The following is a 20,649-nucleotide window of genomic DNA, read 5'->3' as shown; positions in this document are numbered from 1 at the left end:
GATGCTGTTGAGATGAGGAAAGCTTGGGATGAGGAAAACTAGGCATGGGTTTTATGGGATAGGATTTTGAGCTCACAATCTTGTACTGAAAAAAAAAAGTTTGGGCTTCTTGGAGGAACTGGACATGGAGAAAGAGGTTAATTTCATTCATGGACCCATATGTATGAGATGTATGAGATAAACCAACAGGGGAAAGGTCAGCCATAACAATGGTCCAGTGATTAAGGCATGTTAGCTCATGTCTGTGAGTCCATGAGTCAGAGTTTATGTTAAGTCTTGAATTGCTGTTGCAACAGACATGCTTTTGACATAAATATCTGTATCTGTATCTGCAAAACCTACAAGCTGTATGTATATACAGTAGTACCTCTGGTTAAGAACTTAATTTGTTCCGGAGGTCCGTTCTTAACCAGAAACTGTTCTTAACCTGAGGTACCATTTTAGCTAACGGGGCCTCCTGCTGCTGCCACGCTGCCAACGCGCAATTTCTGTTCTTATTCTGAAGTAAAGTTCTTAACCCGAGGTACTACTTCCGGGTTAGCGGAGTCTGTAACCTGAAGCGTTTGTGACCTGAACCATTTGTAACCCGAGGTACCACTGTATCAGTATCCAGAACTGTATTACTGAAGCCTGATCTTCTGCAGCAGTGAACTGTTTTATACCTTAAGCAGCCGCTGTGTGGTGACTGGAACCAGGAGCAACTTTCACTTTGTGGCTATCTCACCTCAGATCCCCAATAAGGCTGAGCTCAGAGGCAGTCCGCTTCTTAGTTCTGTGTCCTGCACTTCCACATGCCACAATTTTGCACATGACTCTGGTTGGTAGACCTTGGTGTTCAAATCACAAAACCAACATATATCCTGCAAGTCTGAAATCTGCCTACCCTGGAAACAGAGGACTGGTCAGCCCTTCAAAGAGTGCATTGTCCTCTGTGAAATAGGACACATGACAAGCCAGGTTTACACCCACATCAGACAGTAGACTCCGCTGTTGGATTCAGTAGATTTTCCTTAAGACAATTCTTTAAGGATTTTTGCTTTTTAAAAAAGGATGTTAAAGTCACTCAACAATAAACTACTGTTTCCAGCAAAAGATTGTACAAGGAAATGAAATATCTCTGTACAAACCGCATGCATAAACAGGAGGGAGCATTTCCTCCCCTCTTTTGTGAGATCCCGCTCACCTTTCATCCACAAAACATTTCAAGCTCCATTTCCTCCAAAATGCTGATAACTACCATTACCTGAACTAATTGAGAATCATTATCTGCTGCTCTAACTAAAGGCCTCCTGTGATCTCTAAACCTCCTTTAATGTCTTCATGAGAAACAGCACACAGAGGAGGCAACTGGAGGGTAGAAGGAACTGACAGCTAAAAATACGGATGACACCCAGGGGATATTATTTAATTCATCATTACAGAACAGTATGACTGGGCCTTTATGGCATCATCTTCAAAATATATGGAAACTACAAACATTGTCTCAGAGAGTGAGAGTGAGGAGCAGGGCAAAACTCCCTGCCTCTTCAACAAGTATGGTTCTGTTTAAGCATGTTAAGACAGACACTGGGACACTTTGCATGTTTTTCAGAGTACAGCTAAGAGATTTTATGGGTGAGCCTAAAAAATGTTAAAATTATGCAAGCATGAGTTCTGAAAATGCATGCATCATGCAGGTACAGAACTCCCAAAATCATGATTGGCTGCAGCTCTCTGGCTGGAGATAAACACATTATATATTTTATTTATGCATATCTGATTCTGAACATGGCAGCTGTGTTCTAGTGCCACAGATGATAGGATCAACTCAGAAAGATAGCTGCAGCCTCAAGGAGCTATATTTTTAAAAGTTAGCAACCTTTTTGGTCCATGGTCCACTTGTGGAGGTGGATTGCTCCTCGGAGGCCATGTGGCCAATACTGGTGGGTGGGTGGAGCCATTTACACACAGTAATTGACACACATCTAACACAGAGAGACAGAGATCCTTTCCTCTCACACTAACACACGACTATTGGAGAAAAGCAAATACATTTCCTTCTCCCAAGCTTCCAGTTAATGCATGTGTTACTTTAAACCACACAAGGGCACTGTTTGTCCACTCCAAAAAACTGAGCCATTTTGTTTGTTGCTCTCTCCAAACAATATGTGATATTTTCTCTGTCTCATTTCCACTCCTCCTGTAAATAGTTCCTACATGAATAAAGCCTCTGAACTCCAGAAGCTAAGTGATTGTTCCAATCTAATTCACCCAAACTACAAGGTCAGCTGACAACAACATAATCAAAGTGAATGCAAGCATGCATGCACATATGAACTATTTTGCTGGAGGGCAAATTTTTTTTTCAAGGGAGGAGGGATCCACTCACCATGCTCTACCTCCACTCCAGTGGTCTGCTGCCAATCTTATTGTTAGAAATGTTGCTTGTGCATACTTTTTTTTTTTTTTACTTTGAAGCAGGCCATTTAGGGACAGAAGATACAATTTATGGGGCAGATTTGGCCCAGGTGATATAAGTTGCTGTCCGCCAGTTTTCAGAGACATGAGGGTCTTTGGGGTAGCCACAATAATCAAATCACAAAGAATGAACTCATGTCTCATGATTCCTTCTACTGCTGCATGAAGAAATGTGACAAATGTCATTTCTTGTCAAGCCATCAGACTAGGTATTTTACGCAGATAGCTTGCAGCTGTTGCCCTTCTTATATCAATATAGATTTTTACTGACAGCTGAAAAAACCCCAACGAAACCTTACCGTGTGTTCAGAGTCAATGAAACCTTCAATATCTGCTTGAAAGTCCTTTCTTCCTCCTTTTGAATATTATTTGGTATCCTTTGCTTTCACATAAAACCAAACACCATGAAGCTCAAAAACTTCAAGTGAAATGCACTGAGCATCAATATTGTAACTGGGCCCAGGATGGGGCCAAGAGTGAATAATCCTTTGCTGGCACCAAATCAAATGAAGCTGGGTAGGAGGAAGGAGGAATTTGCCTTCCTATCTCTTCTCCGTTGTGCAAGGAAGAAAGGTCAGTGATTACAAATGAAATGATGCAATTAGACACTTCAAGGGGTATCATTTTCACTTGATTTTTATCCTCAGCCAAAGCTACCATTCTATCATATCCTCCATATGAACCTACATAATGGGGACACTTCCAATTTTCTCTGTGTGCACAATACTTACTGGTACTGTTGACCTTGATAGCAGTATTTCAGCATTTTACACTTCTGTTTCAGCTACAGTGGGGAAGAGCAGTTAAAAGGAAAAGAGGGATAAAGTGCCACTGGTGTATTAGATCAGAGCAATGTACTTATGGCTATTCAGGGATAAGATGCATGTTTATATCAAACAAGTGAAAGGGTGTTTTTTAATTTTAAAATGTTAATGTGACCGACACAGTTAAAATACCAAGTAAGGGAGAGTCACGATTTACTTAAAGCTCAACCAGGTCAAAGGTTTAACTGAAGCAATAACACCATCCAGGTCTCTATCATCGTATAAGATGAATGATCAGTGGAGCAGAATGTATCATATAAGAAAAGATAACTGTTTGGACCAAAGGCTAAACATATAACACAAAGGAGAGAATTGTCAGGAAGTCTAAAACTTGAACTGGGATCGAACCTTTCATTGAGGCTGGAAGCCTGTGACTAAGGGTCAAAGTAGGTGTGGTGCTAAATGTATCAGCAATCTTTTTTATTTTATTTTAAAGTAGCAATAGCAGGTGAAGGGGCAGTTTTCATTGGGGCAGCAGGAAATGGGTTTAATCTCTTCTCTGCTGCCATCTGGACAAAAATTGTCCTATTGGAGCAATTCCAAGGGCCTTTTGGCATTTCCCTCACTGTGAGAAGGGAAGTTACAGGGAACCAGCCAGAGGGCCTTCTCGGTAGTGGCACCCACCCTGTGGAATGCCCTCCCACCAGATGCCAAACAGTTAAACAACTATATGAGTTTTAGAAGACATCTGAAGGCAGGCGTATACAGGGAAGCTTTTAATGTTTGAGGGTTTTATTGTGATTTTAATATTTCATTTTTATATGCCTGTTGTCTTTGTCCATAGAGTTTTCTTGGCAGGGATACTGGAGTGGCTTGCCGGTTCCTGCTCCAGGTGGATCACATTTGGTCAAAACTCTCCGCTATGACCTGTCCATCTTGGGTGGCCCTGAACGGCATAGCTCATAGCTTCTCTGAGTTATTCAACCCCCTTTGCCATGGCAAGGCAGTGATCCATGAAGATCCCATGGACTGCAAGAAGATCAAACCTATCCATTCTTAAGGAAATCAGCCCTGAGTGCTCACTGGAAGGACAGATCCTGAAGCTGAGGCTCCAATACTTTGGCCACCTCATGAGAAGAGAAGACTCCCTGGAAAAGACCCTGATGTTGGGAAAGACTGAGGGCACAAGGAGAAGGGACGACAGAGGATGAGATGGTTGGACAGTGTTCTTGAAGCTACAAACATGAGTTTGACCAAACTGCAGGAGGCAGTGGAAGACAGGAGTGCCTGGCGTGCTCTGGTCCATGGGGTCACGAAGAGTCGGATACGACTAAATGAACAACAACAACAACAACATTTTATTGGGAGTTGCCCAGTGGCTGTCATTCTTACTAAAATGGTATTGCAACCCCCATGGAATGTTTTAATTGAATAATAAAATAATAATTAATAATTAATACTATTATTATTATTCATTTGATTGCAGGTGAGTTATCACATCAAATTTGGCCCTTAGTAAAACAGTTCCTGGGAACTGAGAATAGGGTGCAGTCCCTACACTGCTACCTGAATTTTTTTGCAGGAGATACCAGCAACTGAATTAGGCTCCGATGCCTGCAAGGTTTCGGCCATACCAATAAGCTATGGCTGCTTCCCCTTGTCTTGGCATAGGAGCTCTATTCGTGCACAGATGGAAAGAGGAATGTTAAACATATATAGCCTATTACAACAGCCAAGGTATTTTTAACAGGAATGATAATTCTTGGACGCTTGATTTCTTTAACATAGATTTCTTTCATTAACTGACAAACTTTGCTTATAACAAACCCAACACTGCCTTTTACAAACTGTAAAGAAAAGGGGTGGGGAAGAAGCAGGGCAACTGAGTTGCATTCACTTTCTTCATTGTTACTCAATGAGAGTTACATAAAAGGTTATCCCATTACACCTTTCCCTGTGACACCCTCCACCCAATCCCCTCTGGCCAAGACTGATCTAAATACTATAAGCCCTGCCCTTCTGGTCTTCATGGTCAACAGAGCTTAAGAACATAAGAAGAACCCTACTGGATCAGACCACAGACCCATCTAACGCCTCGCAGTGGCCAACCAGATGCCTATGCACAATTAAGTGTTGGTGTGAATCTTTAAAGCCCTAAACGGCCTCAGCCCAGTATACCTGAAGGAGCGTCTCCACCCCCATCGTTAGGCCAGACACTGAGGTCCAGCTCCAAGGGCCTTCTGGCGGTTCCCTCACTGCGAGAAGTGAGGTTACAAGGAACCAGACAGAGGGCCTTCTCGGTGGTGGCACCCGCCCTGTGGAACACCCATCAGATGTCAAGGAAATAAACAACTATCTGACTTTTAGAAGACATCTGAAGGCAGCCCTGTTTAGGGAAGCTTTTAATGTTTGATGTTTTATTCTGTTTTTAATTTCTTGGGAGCCACCCAGAGTGGTTGAGGAAACCCAGCCAGATGGACGGGGTATAAATAATAAATTTATTACTACTATTACTACTACTACTACTATGGGAAGCCCACAAGTAGCCCTTTCCTGTTGTATTTTCCCAGTGGCTGGTAATTCACAGGCATGCTGTCTCTGATCCCGGAGACAGTACATAGGCATTGTGGACTTCTGCATACTGCACTTCTCCAGTTCTGGTTCTAGCAGACAAGAGGGACTCTTGGCTGCAGAGGTGCCAACTTGCACCCAAGATTGAGAGGGCCCAGGATGCATCACATGTGTGTGACGTCGTGTGTGCAATGTGCGACACGTTCGATGTCACATCATTGGGAGGAGGCCGAAAGTGGAGCCCAGGATGAGGCGACTTCAATGGCCGGTGGCTCCTCATCTCTCATGCTCAGGAGGAGCCAACCTCTGAAGCTGCGTCAAACTCAGCTCCACGCTCGGCCTCCTCAGCTCCCTTCCAACAAATATTGAGGGGGCTGAAGACACCTCAGTCCCATGGAGTTGGTGTGCCAGCTTGGCTGGAAACTCCCCATCCCAGGTCTGGATTTGGGTGATGCTGCAGTGATCAAGGACTCATCTTCATTATTAAATAGAAAGGGGTGAGGAGTGTTTTAAATGTGTTATAACACCGTGACACCAGATGGTGCTGTGGAGTTCCGTCTTTCAGCAACGTGATTTCCTATTATGACGTTTACAACATGTTTTCCTGAAACCATTTTTTAAGTGTCTAGATCCAGCCAAAGTCTGGCTCTGGAAAAAATATAAAAGTTAGCAGCTGTTAGAAGATCCCTTCACACCTATTTAGTTGTTGATCTCCTTCACAACAGAACTCAGTGGTTGACTGAAGACTTTAAAAGCTTATTTCCTGGAACAGTAAAAACCATTCCTTGTTATACTTAAAAAAACAACAACAGGTAATTTGAAGCTTGTGGCTGCCTCAACATATTTATGAATATATGCAAACCTGTTGTAGGACGACATTGCCAACTTTAGATTATGTAGACCCACTCTGCCATGATCCTTATCTCTGATACAGGAAGGTTTCTTTGAGGGGGAGGGAGATGTTTTTTGTTCAAAGATAGTTTAATGAAAATCCCAAAGCTTGAAATTGTGTTCAATCATGGGGAGCAAAGTATATCTATCATCAGTGTCAGGTAATGGGATGCTGGATTTGACAGGCAACGGGTCCCAAATTTCCTGTGACATAGTGCATAAATACAGGGCATGTTTTGTATGAGATCTAAAAGCAAATGCTTATTTCTAAAATGTGGGTTTGCTTGGGAATCTGACATTTCGTAGCTCTGTGTTAGAGATTTAGTCTCTTTTTTTGTATCATACACTTTTCCAGATTCAACACTTCCAAACTTCCCTGCAGATCAGAACACATCTCCCACTTGGATTGCTCACAACTCCAGATTTTGCAGTGCATTTTCTATGGGCAAAATGTGCACACAGTACGTATTTCACACGATGCCAATGCTTTTTTGTGACAGTATTTGCTGTTAACAGAGTAGCACCACCTCTCTTTTTTCTTTTTTCTTTCTGTCTATGACAGGCATTTTGTGCTGTTGCCCACAGCACTTTTACCCAGATGGGGGTGCCAGCACTTTTTTCTTTTGTTTCCCCCCCCAAAAAAAGCAGCACTGCATAAAAAAATACATACATGTAAAAGCTGTGTAATAAGTGCAGCGCAAATCAGAACAAAATGCATCCTTTGGAACGTAATTTCATGCCACAGTTTGGAGGTGCGATGCTGAGCACTGTTGGCTCTGAACCTTCATAATACATTGGGACACAGTCTTGGAAATCAAACCCATTTTTGACCCATGCTAAATTGACTTGTAATCAGAGGGAATGATGACTCTGCAGCAATCTTTTCCCACCAGCATTTAAAAGAATTTTTCTTCTTTAAAAAACCAGCAGAGAGTTTGAACTTTTCTCTCAGTAGGTCAAGATATTAAAAACGTAAAGGATGGAAATAAGAGTCATGGAGGGTAAAGGTTACAGAGATTATAGAAAGGTAATTTGAGATTTTTTAAAAAATGCCTTATCTATAAAATACATTGTCACTTTTAATCTGACCAAACTCTGCCCTTTTCCCAATCCAGCAGTCTCTGGTTTCAAGACATAATGTGATGTTTAAAACTTTTTGTTGGCATCATTGTAAGGTTAAGCTTCTACAGCATGCCACTTTCCTAAGGTTTATGTGACAACACAGGGTAATTAAAATAATGACTTTTTTGAGCAGGAACTCACTGGAACTCAGCTCTTGCAGCTCTCAGGTGGGTGCCATTGCCATTATAAGTGAACATGGGAGACGTTCATGGTGAGTTCTGGCACCTCTTTTTCTAGAAAAATAGCACTGATTAAAACTAAGCATTTTTTGGTATAGTGTATGACAGGGGTCGGCAAAGTTTTTGTGTCTTGGGCCAGTTCACAGTCCTGCAGACACCGCAGTGGGCCGGAGTGCGCATGCACGCACACATGCACAAACGCTATTTCCGGCTCTCCTTCCGGTGCGGAGGACACGTGTGCAGCTTCCCATTGGCTGCAGGAGCTTCCTGCAGCCAATGGGAAGCCAGCCAGCATTGTGGAAGGCTGTCCCTGAGTGGGCAGCGGGGGTCCATGGGCCGGTTAAATGACCCCCATGGGCCACTTGTGGCCCATGGGCTTTAGGTTGCCGACCACTAGTATATGATAATCCTACATCTTTCGGCAGAGATAGAGAACTTGTGGCTTTCCAAATATTGCTGGACACTTCCCATCATCCCTCTGAGAAGTTGGAAGCCCGGAAATTCCCTGGTTACTTCAAGTCAATATGTAAAATTCATCTCCCTGCTTGTTGCAGCTTTTGTTCCCTAGTGGTTATCATGTCACAATGCTTCAGTGACACAAGCCAAAATCAGCAAAATTTTCTGTCTTAAATGAACAGCAACCCTGTCAAAGTCTAGACCAGGGAGTAGAAAACCTGAGACTCTATGGAAGTTTTTAGCCTCTCCAGTTCTCATAAGCCCCAGCTAACATGACAGGATGATGGGTACTGTAACTCAACAACATCTGGAATGTCGCAAGTTCCCCAGCCTTGAGTCTGACTAAGCATTTCTATGCATCCTTGTGTCCATCAACTAGCTTCTTCCAAGACAGTGAAGTGAGGCATCCTCCATTAGCTCAGGTAAGGCCAACTGCTATTTTGCTCCTCCTCTCCCAAAACCACCTTCATCAGCTGCCATCATACCTGGATGAGGCAGATGGAGAAATGACACAGCAAGAAGCCCTCAGAGCAATTGCCATTTGGCTCCTCCCCCTCCCAGAACTGTCTCCCACAACAACCATTTCATTTAGCCGTTATGGGACTTCATGATGTGTAATCCTATGAAAGCACTGACACCTGCATAAGCTTAGTTTCCTTCTTCCTCTCATCAAATTCCCATTTGTATCCCGTCTTCCGAGATTGCAGGCCATTATTATAAAACATAAAACACCTTGAGTGCTTGGCAGAGTGATGGCATATCAGTGTAGGAAATAAATACGCATATTTGGAATTAGCTGAAACGCTCACACCAGATGAGTCAAATCGGTGTTAGAGATTTCACCACAACGAACACAATACAATATAGATATAATGCTGACTTTCCTCTACCTCCTATGTTAGTTTCTAAATCAGGAGCCTTTGAGCAGGCTGACAGTTAATAACAGCTTAGAGCCAATCCCTGGGCTGCTGACCTGCTTTGGTCTGTTCTGTTTCCTTGCCAGCAGCTTGAGCAAAGAGAGTAGTTCAGTTGTTGGGCCTGGAGCTGAGAGGATTCTCTGCTAATCCTTTCCAGCCTGGTGGGTTCACACCTCAGAATTATAGCAGCAATATGTCATCTCTCCATGTCAGTAGACATTCAGGTCTAAATAGACCCCCTTGGGCACTTGGCAAACTCGTCCCTTCCACAAAGGGCAAGGATTTGCAGAACTGGATGAGCTGGAAAGAAGCTGCAGCAGCGTTGGGTGATAATAGCGCGGACTAGGTAGATATAACCCATCGCCATTTGCATATTTTGTCAGTGAACTGAATATAACCATCTGTGAAAGAAGATGGCTTCCAACAGGTGAAATGAAACAACTGTCACGTTGAGGGAGGACTCAAGATAATGCCTTTGGAACACCAAGGCAATATGCTTGGACAGAACATCTGTGTCGAAGCATCTGGTATGGCTGGCTGTTTGCATTACAGGAGTTTTGTTTAAATATGAAAGTTAAGAGAGAGCAGGAGGGTGATTTGCAGTGCCGAGCACACAGATTGCTTGATGGATGGTGTGCAGAATATTTTCCTGACAGATCAACTAAGGAAAGTTATTCAGCTTAAATTATATTTTATCTTTGGTTTCATGCACAGTGATGGAGGAGAATCTCATTTGGTCTGCATTTTTAAGTGAGCTGACCTAATTTGCAGCTCCTGGACTAATCCATGAATTGGTACTATCTCACTTTTCTGAATTATGCCGTATAATTTTAAGCTAAAGGGGGGGGGAGATGTAGTACTGGTGAAATGAAATTTGGTACAATGTACCAAATTTCATTAATCATGCATGCTTTAGAATATAGTACATCTAGAAATACTAACACCGCGATAAAATGTGTATTTAAATGTGTCAAAAACATATTTAAATATGAGTTTTGGTATTTTTTTTAAAAAAGTTCACACATTAATGCACAAATGGAATGAAACAACCTGATGAACAACTACATCTGAAATTGACATGGTCTGAAAACAGACTGATCCATCCATTCCTAAACATAACTAGCAAGCAGTGATATTTGAAGAGAATTTGGCAGCTCATCTTTAGGTGAAACCTCTGAGGAATTTTTGATGAAAGCCAAATTTTCAATTAGAACTCTCAATGGGGTTTCATGCATCCCTTCTTGGCACCAGAGGAAAATTCATAGCAAGTTTAGACTCTTCTGCATGTAAAACCGCAGAGCAGGTAAAAGACAATAGGGCTTTCAATATGTTAGCAAAAATTTATCCAGAAGCTTTCACACATCCCTAGTTATAGGGATGGACTGAGGAAGTTTCTTGAAGTCACAGAACTATTATTGTTCACACATCTCTTCTACAACAGATTGAAAGGACAGAAATTCCAGTTGAAAAAACAAAACGAATGAAAGGAAGGAAGGAAGGAAGGAAGGAAGGAAGGAAGGAAGGAAGGAAGGAAAGGAGACATTAACTTCATGTGCCCTTGTCACTTGTAGAGCCCTGTGTAAAATCCTGGAGAGCTGCTGCCAATCAATGTAGACAAGGCTGAGGTAAATAGATCAATAGTCTTACTCAGGATAAAACAGCTTCCTGTTTTTTTATGTTCCTTATGTTCCAACATGAAGCACTTTTAAGGGGTGGAAACAGATTGGGATAACATTAGAATCGTATTTATGTACCAGTGGGTACAAACATTCCAGACATTGCTGGATTCCTGTCTTTAGGAACATACCCTCAGGGATCCTTCCATTTGTATTGTCTATACACCCAATCCCCGTTTTGCGTGGGGGTTATTGTCAGGGAACTGCCATCAACTCAGAGGCGAGAGATGTAAGGGGAGCTGTGTTATAGGAAGCCTCCGAAAATCTTGCGAAGCAGTTCCTCCTCCAGTGAGGAGGAAAGCCCCACCTCCAGTGGAGAAGAGGTCCAGGGACCAGGGAATGCTAGGGAGAGCCTCAACACCTAGCCTGAGCAAACCAGAGAGGCGGGAAGTATGCCCCTGCCAGCGCCCATTCTGCGCAGTAGGCTTCGGCGCAGGGAGGGGCGGAAAAGGTTGGGGGTGATGCGACTTTTATGCTGGGGGAGGTACAAAGACTGACCACTCCCAGATTCTGCTAGTGATTGAGCCAGACATGAACTTACGATGCTCTTCACTGTAAATAGTTTGCACCAAGAATAAAGCCTGGAAAAGACAGGTCGGAGTCTTGCCTGTTTACTCTCGAGCAACCACACCAGCACCTGACAGTAATGTTCTGGACCCCAATGTGCATCAGCGGAATGCACGTAAGCCCACTCTGCCACACCTCCCCTTGCTGACCAAAAAAGATTCCATTGAGCACACGGATTGATAATATGGACAGATTAGCTACATACGAATGAATTGCATGTCGACGCAAAATAAGAATAGATAAATATGAAGAAATCTGGAACAAATATTTAAGCGATAAGGCGGATAGTGGTGGGAAGTAGGGGGAGGAGAGAGAGGTGGGAAAATATTGTTAAAAAGGTGTAGTCATAGGTATATCAGTGAATTCAAATCTGAATTGTCAAATTGTGTTATTATTGTTATTATTGTTTTTGTTGTACAGTGGTACCTCAGGTTACATACGCTTCAGGTTACATACGCTTCAGGTTACAGACTCCGCTAACCCAGAAATAGTACCTCGGGTTAAGAACTTTGCTTCAGGATGAGAACAGAAATCATGCTCCGGTGGTGCGGCAGCAGCAGGAGGCCCCATTAGCTAAAGTGGTGCTTCAGGTTAAGAACAGTTTCAGGTTAAGTACGGACCTCCGGAACGAATTAAGTATTTAACCTGAGGTACCACTGTATATGTCTTTTGCGGTTGTTATTTGTATCAAAAAAATGATTGAATAATTTTTTTAAAAACCCTCCCCTTGCTGACCCCTAACGCCCTTTTCCAAACCTTTTCATCACATCTTTACAATGTTTTGGGCTACTTCCAGGCTTGGTGCTGTGCATGCATGGCGATTGCGTGTCACTCAGATGCACCCCAATCAGTTGTTGCCTGTACTGACTGGTAGAAACTCTCCAGGGTTTTAGACAAGGGTCTTTTCTAGCTTTGCTTGGTGATGCCAGGGACTTAGCCTTGTTTTATACAAAGCCTGTGTTCTTCTACTGACCTACACCTCTTTCCCCTTTCAGAACATTTCCACAGAGCAATTCCATTCATAGGAAGAGCTACTGCACCTCTTTGTTTTCAATTAAAACTTGTTCTACTCTGCATAGCACTACAACAACTCCATGAGATACAAAAAATATTACTTTAAATTACATGTATTTGGAAGGTGTTCTTTAAAATCTTTATGTCATCTCTGCTTGGGGGAGTTTGGCCAGGGAGTCCTAGAGAGAACATGAGCTACTTACTCGGTGGAGCATGGAGTGCAAAAGAGATGAATCCTTCTCTTCTTAATAGTACAACAGGAGTGGGCTATGAAGCACATTATTTACTTCAGTGGTCCCATTACTGTATGCCTCATTACATCTGAAGACTGAACTAGCATTTTGAATGTTCCGGCAACAGTGGGAACGCTCGCTTCCATGCCAGTGCATTATTGCCGGTCATCATAAATAACAACTTTCCCAATTTTCCAATATTGATTCATCCATCTGTGTATCAAAGGGAGAAAGGCAGCAGAAATAAAACAAACAGCAAAGAGAGCATCTCCCCCTCATAGCACAGTTCTTTTAAGGGGCTGTCCTTGGGACCTGTTCTGCCAAAGGTTTTGGCTTCCCAAGGTTCTTTTGGATTCAGACAGCCATTGGGATAGCTCAGTCAGTTAGAGCATGGTGCTGATAATGCTAAGGTTGCATGTTTGATCCCCTTATGGGACAGCTGCATATTCCTGCAAGGCAGGGGTTGGACTAGATTGCCGCCGGGGTCCATTCCAACTCTGCAGTTCTATGATTCTACAACCAGAGATGCTCTTTAACAGGTTTATTTAAAAGATTAGGAAAATAAAGAGCAAAGCAAGAAGCTCATATCATCTCATGGCCCTTTCTGCTGGAGAATCCCCTCTCTTCCAAGGCAGACTACAGGTTCGAACTCCTCACAGGCAATGGGTGCAGTACCCGGTGTCAACAGTGTGGTCTGCACTGAAATTCTCACTGGACGTAAGTGGACATGAGCCTTTTATACTATCTGGTAGTGCCGGCGACCCTTGATCATCTGCGTTTGAGTCACATTCCCACCACCCTGTCAATGCTGATGTCCGGCAAGGTCCGAGGAACAGTCAAAACAAAATGCAGATTACAAAGAGAGAGATTGATGAGACGGTTGGAACATTCCCATGCTAGTCTACAGAGCACTTTAAGATCCAGGAGAGCCAGTGTGGTGTAGTGGTTAAGAGCGGTAGTCTCGTAATCTGGGGAACCGGGTTCGCGTCTCTGCTCCTCCACATGCAGCTGCTGGGTGACCTTGGGCCAGTCACACTTCTTTGAAGTCTCTCAGCCCCACTCACCTCACAGAGTGTTTGTTGTGGGGGAGGAAGGGAAAGGAGAATGTTAGCCGCTTTGAGACTCCTTAAAGGGAGTGAAAGGCGGGATATCGAATCCAAACTCTTCTTCTTCTTCCTTTAAACCTTTAAACAACATGTGGCCCCACATCTCCCGTGGGGAGACCTTTCTATAATAATTGTTGATTCTAGCAAAATATGAACAACTCTTTCAGAACTCTAGTCTACAAATTGTAATATTATAACTATGAGCAAGTGCCAAGTCCGGGTCTGTGCTTTTACGTACCTTTGGGGCACTAACTGGGAGATTGTGGCACATCATTCCTCCTCAAAATACAGTGGTAGTGGTCTTTCAAATATGCCCCATTACAAGGCCTTCTTGTATTGAATTGAAGCAATAATAATAATAATAATAATAATAATAATAATAATAATAATTTATTTATATCCCACCCATCTGGCTGGGTTTCCCCAACCACTCTGGGCTGCTCCCAACTGAATATTAAAAACACAATACAGCATTAAACATGAAAAACTGCCTTCAGATGTCTTTTAAAATAAGATAGTTGCTTATTGCCTTGACATCGGATGGGAAGGCGTTCCACAGGGTGGGTGCCACTACCGAGAAGGCCCTCTGCTTCGTTCCCTGTAACCTCACTTCTCGCAGTGAGGGAATTGCCAGAAGGCCCTCTGGAGTGGTGGAAAGGGATATCCAGGTTTGTGAACCATGTAAGAAGAAAGAAAGAAAGAAAGAAAGAAAGAAAGAAAGAAAGAAAGAAAGAAAGAAAGAAAGAAAAAAGCCTGTGTATCAGAGGTGGGATGATCATAAAAACCAATAAACCACTTAATCCTCTGGAAACCACAACAGCAGACATCTCCTTAAAATTTTGATTCAGGAATATAGTACTGCATGGAGCTTGACTGTTTTATACATACTGTATTATACATATATGGGGGGGGGGGTTTAGCATATAGTCAGGCTTTAAAATCAAAACAGCAATAACACATAAGTGGCTTGGACATAAGGGGTGCTGAATACAAGAGGAGACAGAGCTTGAACAAGTTGGAAATGCCATACTCCATATAGAAATTAACTTATAATGGATTCCTGCCCCGTCCCATTTAGATAAACATTTGAGGAGATAGGGGAAACCCAAGCAATAGAACTACAGAGACAGTACCTTAAGTCCTAATTCATTTTATCCTGCTGTACTAAAAAATGTGATATGGTGAAACTATTGGGTTGTAGCTTTCCTCTCTCTGTGTTAAGTCAAATACACCATGAGAAGAAAGTGTTACAAGAGAACTGTCTGCAAAGTTATTTACTGATCCTTAGAGCCCCAAAGAAATTTCAAATGCATTCAAAATTCAGCAAAGTTTCAGAAATAATCTGACACACAGAATTGCAAACTGTCAGGGAACTGCCATTGGAGCCAGAGGGAGAGGGAGGGCTCCAGAGGGATTACGGAGAGCGTTCCAGGAGGGAGAGAAGCAGTCTATCTATTGGGGAGGGAAATCAGCGTAGCACCAGTGGAGAAGGGGGGCAGATGGGGGAATCGGCGAGGTGGCTCCATGACTTCTCGCCGGAGACCAGCGGGGAGAGCACGGGTCCTCCGCTGCCCACACCCTCCCTGCGCAGAAGGCTTCCGCGCAGGGAGAGTAGGCAGAGACTAGGCATCAAAGAGCTTCTTTGCTGGAAGAAGTTCAAGAAATGCCCACTGACGGATTCTGCCAGCAACTGAGACAGCCATGGGTGAGTGGCTGTCCGGACAGAATAGGGTTCACCCAGGTAACTCAGCCAGGTGTGGCGATGACTTACGCACGAGCAACCCCTAGAACCATTACACAAACATTTTCACAGTTCCTTTTTGAAACTCAACCTCAAGAGTTATATGGTGTGATGGATCTACCAACTCTCCTTTAAAACATTCATTTCTAATAAAATACCTTTTAATTATATCAGCAATACATCACTGAGAATGTGTTGTGGGCAGCATGACAGAATTAAATTTCAGCAAGAAAACTCAGGCTAGGAGAATTTGATTGAGAATTTTTTGCCCCCCAAATTCCTTTTAGCTCTTGCACTGTTCTTGACTCAAGGCACAACAGACAATCAAAACTAGCTGTCCACATACAGAGATAACTCCATGCTCTTCCCTGATTTAATTTAATTCCCTGGTGTAATGTAATACAAAATACAGGTAACAGCAAAGCTCTGTTCTGTGTATTTATCTGGCACTAGACTGAAAATACTGGAAAAATAAGCCAACATTTATTAGGCTGCACAACTGTATTTTGTACAGCTGTTCATATTGCTCATAATAAATTTGTCTTTTGACATCTGTTTCTTCTCCTATCCTTTCATGTAGCCATATGACAGTGCATAGGTTATGCTAGGGCAACTGGTCTGCTTCTAAAGATGTGCAGGCAGAGTTTGCTTTCTGTTAAACACCATTAGATGAACACTGTCACTTTCCCCCTGCCTTAAGAGCTGACACCAGTGTGTGACCTATTCCACAATGTTCAAGTTGTTTTTAGAGATTCATGCAGAAATTTCTGTGCCTCAGTGCTTATGTGACTTGCCCCAAACAAATGCATCAGAACAGCAACATGATTCTGACATGTCCATGTGCTGTCTGTATGGGGGAACCCATCTCCCAATCTTTTCTACACACCAGTGAAATTGCTGTGGGATAAGTATTGCCAGTTATTAAAACAATTGCAACAAAAAACAATGAAATGCAAATTCCCTCTGAGGAAGCGGAGCGCCTAGTATCAGCCAGTAAATAAACCACAATGACTTTCATTGTTATGCTAGCTTAGTGCTCTCTGTGGGAAAAGTAAAGTCCACTATAATTCAAGGAAATAGAGTATTAAAAATAACTATTTGTATAGAAAATGGATGCCCTGGGTGCACTTTCCCAATAACATATTGTGCAAAACCTGGATCCCGACAGATCCAGTTTTTCATCCCAAATTGCACTGCTGAAACATCCATGCATTTTGGCGTTCTTTGCAAATGTTTACAGAATCAATACACAACTAGATTATAATTTCTCTCCCTTCCTCCTTTTTTCCTGTATATCAGCATGTATCTTTAAAATTGTGCCTTGATAGTTATTGGTTTTAGGTTCTTTGTTTGTTTTTTCTTTGCACTGATAGAGAAAACACTGTAATAAACAGTAGGTGAAATGTGCATAAGGCTGAGAAAATAAACTTTAGTGTAAAAGTGTCAGTTTAAGAAACAGCCCATGTTATTCTGTCAGAGATTTCAGAGTCACGGTTAAGTAGTGACTAGTAAGGTAAAGGTAAAGGTACCCCTGCCCGTACGGGCCAGTCTTGACAGACTCTGGGGTTGTGCGCCCATCTCACTTAAGAGGCCAGGGGCCAGCGCTGTCCTGAGACACTTCCGGGTCACGTGGCCAGCGTGACATCGCTGCTCTGGCCAGAGCCAGAGCCAGAGCCAGAGCCAGAGCCAGAGCCAGAGCCAGAGCCGCACACGGAAACGCCGTTTACCTTCCCGCTGGTAAGCGGTCCCTATTTATCTACTTGCACCCGGAGGTGCTTTCGAACTGCTAGGTTGGCAGGCGCTGGGACTGAGCAGCGGGAGCGCACCCCGCCGCAGGGATTCAAACCGCCGACCTTTCGATCGGCAAGCCCTAGGCGCTGAGGCTTTAACGCACAGCGCCAGCAAACCAGCTGTTTGAAATGTAACGGTGTAATTCTGTACCGTGTACTTCTTAAACAGTCATGCATCACCCAAGTCTGCCCAGAAGGAAATTCCAACAAGTACAATGGGATTTACTCCCAGGAAAGTATGTATAGGATTGCTGTCTTACTCTCAAGCAAGCCCAATTGAACCCAGTGGTAGTCACTTCCAAATTAAAAATAAATAAATCACCCAGTGGGTTAGGCTGCAAGGCCACATTTTTGCATTGCTATGATGTTGTTGCTACCAACCCCTTCACCCTGATGGGGCTCTAGGGAATAAAAGCAATGCTTGTAATCTGATAACTACAGTTCCAACAGTGTGGTCCAAAATAATGTGAAAATGAAGTCCCAGTCACATATTCAGAATGATTTTCAAAACAAACTGAAATGTGTAAAGCAATCCTATACACACTTTCCTGGGAGTAAATCCCATTGTACTTGATGGAATTTCCTTCTGGGCAGACTTGGGTGATGCATGTTACCCATGACACAATCATTTTTGTCATACCAACTTAAGAATACATTATTCCAGACGTTTTCAACCTTTTTGAGTCCACAGCTCCCTTGACCAGCTACATTCTTTCTGTGGCTCCCCTGTGGGACACGTACTCCAAACTTCTGAAGCCCAGTTATGTCACCCCTTGCCTGCAAAGCCGGCAGCCCCTCATCCCTTTTCAAACATCCTCCCTTGTGGAGTGTTCACTCAGCCTCCTCTCCTCTTTCCACGGTCGCCTCAGCTCCTGGCAACCAGCACCCCCTGGCCAGCCCCAGAGGCACCATTCACCAGGGAAGCTTGTAGCCAGGATTGCTGCAACAAACAGCCGTGCAAGCTTTTGAGAAGCAGAGGGGCAAGATGGTATCAGAGGAGGGAGGAAAGGAAAGTGGGACAGAGGCCAATGTTGCCTGCAGTAACCCTGACCATCATTCAAAGCACCCCAGGGTGCCACGGTACACTGGTTGAAAACCACTACATTATTCAGTGAATGTCCTTGAAGTAAGAATTATGGACAAGCACTTCCTCCATGCCTGTTATGAATGGGAAAGGAAGGTCACTGTGTGGCCCAAGGAACCTTTATGAAGCCAAGAACAGAGTCTTTGTCAGATCTTTCTAACATGCTATTGCAGAGTTGCTCCAGTGTATAAGTTTCCAAGACCTTTACCCTCCGTGTCCCTTGCTTCAGAGATTGGGCCATTAGTAAAGTCTTCAGCTAAAGAGATTTTCCTCTTTGCTGATGACCTGCTTTGCTGTGAGGTTTTGTGGAGGTACAGATGTTCGTTCTCAAAAAGAGGGGAAGTCCATTTTTGACTTCTTTAAAAACCATAGTCTATTGATATCTTAATTGTTTGGGTTACTTGGGAGACTTGGTGGTGCCAATAGTCTACAGAATTTCTGAGAGATTTGAACCAGTGGGAGTACCAGGTTTTCTGCAGACCTTTTCCCCATTGTTCATTGCCACTGACCTTTGCCCTGTGAGAGACACTTGGAAAAGAAGGGTAAAAATCCATAGCATCTATGTTAATTTTGATCAGTAGGTTGGACAGTTGTAGCTTTAGCTCACCCTTCTGAAGTAAGTCAGATATTCAACTACTGTGAATGACAGGATTTGTTCTACGAAATCCACAATTAGGTGCCATACAGTGTGAATTAGTGCTGTGCCTATCCTCCAGCTTCTTGAAAGTTTTCTTCCTCTGTAAAATGCCTTCCTCTTTTTTTGTCTCATTCTCATAGCACTTGAGAATTTATTTAGAATTTCAGTCAGTTTGTGGTTTTGAGCATAACTTATTATTGTGAGGTGACCAAGGGTGGTGTGTGTTTTTTCTTCTGGTAAACTTTTCTCTAGCGTTCTGCAGCCTTCCCAGCTGCTCATGCTCCTGATCTGAAAAAGCCCTATGGGAGGAATTAAATCATGATATCCTCCCCTGGGCTTTGATTGCATGAGCAACTGGGAGGGCTACAAGAGTGACGATTTGTAGAATGAATGAAAGAACATCCACAAACACTTGTTGGCCACCTCAAAAGTCAAGTAAAAGTGCACCAAAAACAATGTACAGTGGTACCTCAGGTTAAGAACTTAATTTGTTCCGGAGGTCTGTTCTTAACCTGAAACTGTTCTTAACCTGAGGTATCACTTTAACTACTGTGACCTCCCGCTGCACCACTGCTGCATGATTTCTGTTCTCATCCTGAAGCAAAGTTCTTAACCCAAGGTACTATTTCTGGGTTAGTGGAGTCTGTAACTTGAAGCGTCTGAAACCTGAAGCGTCTGTAACCCGAGGTACCACTGTATCCCAACCATGAAATTCTCAATGAATTTCTCTCTTGTCTTTAATAATTTTCACTGGAGAATGGTAAAAAAATGCAGAAATTTTCAGAACAGCACTAGGCTGAATGCTCTTTCTCTGATGTAAAACTGGACTACTTATGAACAACTAATATGATACATAGTTGGCAAATGTTACATATTTTAATGTTAGATGTGTTTCATTTTTCTAAAAAAATACTTAATTGCAATTAATGTAAAACCATTAAGTACAATAAAAACAATCCAAGTTGCAAAACAGATGTTTTATGAGGTATGTACTCAGGTATGTTCTTTCTATTTCAAGTGCTCATGTATGTTCTTCCTCTGAAAACGTGGCAAGCCTCTTATAATCAAACATCCACCTGAAGCAGCTTAACACACCTGATACCACAGCCACACTCCTACTTTTTGCCTTCTCTTTGTCACTCTAAGCTCCTAGCCATTTCCTAGTCAGAGCACCTGTCCCTTGCAACAATACCCCTGTAGCCAATGCTGTTTATGTATGAGTTTGTTTATGTTGGTTCAAGGAAAAATATAGATATAAAAGGAGAATTCCTAGATGCAAAGATCCAAGTTTGGGGCAAGTACTCTTTGGTGAGAGAACCCCAGCAGAGATTTAAAATAACCAAATATGCAGCAAGTAAAGCATTAAAATATAGGCTGTTAGACCCTTAAAATATGCCCCTGTTAGTTTCTTCCAAAGTTCTCCTCTTCCCCCAGCATAGAAAAA

The 20,649-nt window shown here is 42.9% G+C and overlaps 2 long non-coding RNA genes across 7 annotated transcripts in view; one reads left to right on the top strand and one right to left on the bottom strand.

The window, feature by feature from the left end:
- LOC307215942 overlaps positions 1 to 20,649 on the bottom strand; it is a 576,636-nt gene that overhangs the window by 326,596 nt on the left and 229,391 nt on the right. Inside the window, exons 1-2 of one of the 5 annotated variants that reach the window (XR_013838755.1) lie at positions 8,926 to 8,948; positions 3,189 to 3,241 (exon numbers count right to left, since the gene is read on the bottom strand). The exons of the other annotated variants lie outside the window; for them this stretch is intronic. This is a non-coding gene — a long non-coding RNA (uncharacterized lncRNA). Of the gene's footprint in view, positions 1 to 3,188; positions 3,242 to 8,925; positions 8,949 to 20,649 lie in introns of those variants that run through there. 5 annotated transcript variants of the gene reach the window in all.
- LOC307215978 lies at positions 7,639 to 12,724 on the top strand. 2 transcript variants are annotated; one of them, XR_013838835.1, is made up of 4 exons: positions 7,639 to 8,862; positions 9,741 to 9,884; positions 10,799 to 10,982; positions 12,596 to 12,724. It is a non-coding gene; the product is annotated as an uncharacterized lncRNA (long non-coding RNA). The 2 variants fall into 2 exon arrangements; XR_013838834.1 differs by lacking the exon at positions 9,741 to 9,884.

Source organism: Podarcis cretensis (assembly GCF_951804945.1).
Source record: "Podarcis cretensis genome assembly, chromosome: 5".
Classification (NCBI taxonomy): Eukaryota; Metazoa; Chordata; class Lepidosauria; order Squamata; family Lacertidae; genus Podarcis; species Podarcis cretensis.
The sequence above is the reverse complement of the archived record's forward strand: the minus strand, read 5'-3'. Positions and strand labels throughout refer to the sequence as shown.